Source organism: Terrapene carolina, unplaced genomic scaffold (genome assembly GCF_002925995.2).
Source record: "Terrapene carolina triunguis isolate 2854851 unplaced genomic scaffold, T_m_triunguis-2.0 Scaffold247, whole genome shotgun sequence".
Classification (NCBI taxonomy): Eukaryota; Metazoa; Chordata; order Testudines; family Emydidae; genus Terrapene; species Terrapene triunguis.
The window spans coordinates 3436631-3440033 of NW_020664598.1; positions in this window are offsets into that span (position 1 = coordinate 3436631).

A 3403-nucleotide genomic window follows, 5' to 3' on the forward strand; every position below is an offset into this window, starting at 1 on the left:
CAGGATTCTTTTCATTCATAAAAACACAGTCATGCGATGACATCATTGTTTCCCCTCCCTCCCTCCCCATCTTAGCGAAGGGCACAGCACAGGCATTGGAAGCGACAGGAAGCTGCCATCTTGGTGCTGGGCATTAATCTTAAAGGGCCAAGTACGTTTGTTCTTGTATGTATTAATAACCATTATGACTCTTGGCATTAATAATTAATAATGATATGTGTACTTTTATAGGGAGAGATGATTTTGTTGTTGTTAAAGCATAGCACTGGGAATCAGAAGGTGTAGGGGGTAGTCCTGGCTTTGTCACTTGGGCAATATTACCTCACCCACCTTGTCTCTCTAATATCCTGGGACCAGCAGGACTGCAACTACACTGCATACAACAATGGAAGATATGGAATGTTACCATCCGAAATGGCAACTCCACAACATGAAGAAAAAGAAAGCAAAACTTAACAGCATTACCTCACCCATCTTGTCGCACTTGGGCAAACCATTTAGTCTCTCATGTTTCCCCTTTGTGAACTGGGGATATTGATCATTCCCCTCCCACCCAGACTTCTTGTAAGGCTAAATTAATTAACCTGGGCAAAGTGCATTGATATCCTTGGGTGGAAAGCATTGTAGCTGTGGGCAGTATTATTATTGTGTTATTAATAGTGTCTTGCATCTGAGGACTTCAAAGCACTCATGATTAGGAATGTTTTAAATAGCTTCTTTTAAAATGTTGGATGAGTTTATATTAAAAGTGGAGAGGAAGGGGAACCATTGTTGTTTGGTGGTGGGGTTGTTGTTTTTTTCTGAAGAAAGTATTTTTAATTAGAGGCAGGTGTAATCCATACCAAAAAAATGGAAGTGTTCACCCATCCTCTTCTGGAGTGGTTATATCAATATGTTGTGAGTGTTGAGAGACACGTCATATAGGGGTGACATGTCTAAGATTACTATAAAAAGGAGTTTCCTACTGCCTCCAACAGCAGGCCTTCCCGCTACCATTCAGTGCACCAGTCATGGGGTCTGGTCACACGACTCTCCTGAAATGTACTGAGCAGTTGCAATTTTCCAACATCTGGCCTGCTGCCTCCAAGTTTAGAGGACAATGAATGAATCTCTTTGAATTTATTTGGGGTCTTGTCTTGTTACATTGGGCAGGGATAAACATTGCAACACAGCATTTAGTTCTGCATGGACGAATACAGAAAGGAAGGACCTGTAAAGGGGATGATTCCTGGCTAGTTTCAGCCATCAGAACATCATGGTTTAGCTTTTCTCTCCTTTATAAAATTAACCTGTAGTAATGGTTCAACGATGACAATGATGTTACTGAAGCCTTAGACCAGTACTGCAGGGTAATATAGTGTTTTTTTTCCCCCGGGCTTCCTATCATCTCTTCCAGAAACTCGGTCATATGGGTTACATAGCTAGTGATTTCTGTGCCACAGGACATAGCATTTGCTGAGACTCCTTTGCATTCATGCCGGTATCAGTCCTTGGGGAAAAAAGAGGGACTAAATTTGCCATCCTTCCCCTCATTCTAGGATAGTCCTGCCGTTCATGGGTCCGGTTTTGCCAACTCCAAATGTTAAAAAATCACAAGTCAGGCTCACCAAAAATCATGAGATTGGTTTTAAAATCATTAGATTATGTAAAAATAATAGATTTGGTGTTATTTTTATTTGCCTTCCGCTTTTTGAGCCTTTAGGGCAGTGGCTCTCAATCTCTCTAGACTACTGTACTCCTGAAGTGGGGTCTGATTTGTCTTGCGCACCCCCAAGTTTCACCTCTCTTAAAAACTACTTGCTCACAAAATCAGACATAAAAATACAAAAGTGTCACAGCCACTATTACTGAAAAAGTGCTGACTTTCTCATTTGTACCATATAATTATAAAATAAATCAATTGGAATATAAATATTGTACTTACATTTCAGTGTATAGGATACAGAGCAGTATATACAAGTCACTGTATGAAATTTTAGTTTGTACTGACATCATTAGTGATTTTTATGTAGTCTGTTGTAAAACTAGGCAACTGTCTAGATGAGTTGATGTAGCGCTGGAAGACCTCTGTGCATCCCCAGGGGTACCCGTATCACTGGTTGAGAACCACTGCTTTAGCAGGCATTGGAGTCACATTTTGAAGCTTTCTCCACAGCCATGAGGGCTAGAAATTTACTTTTTCTTTCAGAATGAAGGCTGAAATCATCACATATCCACGTGACTCCAGGGGCTGGGGTGTTAAGGAAAACAGTAATTATCATGAGACTCATGACAAAATCATGAGAGTTGGCAACACTGTAAAAAGTGTTTTTTTGACTTCAGCCTGGACATCATGTTGTTGCACAGTGACTAGAGCTCTTCATCTCTTGTTATTTTCAAATCAAGACTGGATGCCTCTCTGGAAGATATACGTTAGTCAGATACCTGTTACTAGGCTCAGTACAGGGGTGACATTTTATGGCTTGTGATCTACAAGAGGTCAGACTAGATGATCTAATGACCCATCTTCTGGCCTTAAAATCTGTGACTTTAGGAAAGGTAATTGAAATATTTTACTTAACACCCCCCCCTCCCCGCGCCCTTTTTTTTTCAAGAGCAGGGGCTTTTGGCTCAGCAGGAGCATTTTAATTGTGGTTGACAAAATACAAAACCTGAAAGACATTCAGTAGAAAGGTCTGTCTGTGGTAGGAAGGTTCGTTTTTCAGGTTCTGGGTGTTTTAAGACGGAAGCAGTTTCTGACACTGGACATTTTTTTTACCCAAAACTGAAACATTTTCACAGAAAAATGTAGGGAAATAAAAAACAGATGTGCAAAACGTCCCGGGGAGAATTGATTGTCCTTTCCCGCCCCCGCCCAGCTCGAAGCATGAGACTGGCCACGAGGCTGGTCTCATGCTTCGAGCTGGGCGGGAAAGGACAATTAATTCTTTCTGGGATGTTTTGCAACGAGGGTGCAGGGCCAGGGGTGCTGTGCAGCCCCCAGAGCCATGCAGTGGCACTTGTCCAATCAGAGAAATCAGGGGTGGCCCAGAGCAGGAGGTTGGTCTCCCCCCAGCACAGAATCTAGAGCCCTCCCCCTGCCACTGAACGGGAGAGTCATGACGGCTCAGTGGAAATGGGGGAACGTTTTCAGGTCACTGTCTCTTTAAGGGGTGGGTGGGTGTGAGGAAGTCCTCTGCCCCTCACAAAGATGCCTGTCACGCTACCATCAGTCTTTGCCTTTACTTCCGCCCCGCTCAAACATGGCCGCCGGCGGAACTACACTACTATGGACAGGGCGTTCAAAAACAAAAGTCATCCGGGCCCCAGCTCCTGCCCCTTCCCCCGCCCAGATCGGATGGCGCCTGTGATTGGCCAGGGGCCGGTGCGGGGCGGGAGAGTGAGGAGCGAGCGCTGTGGTTGG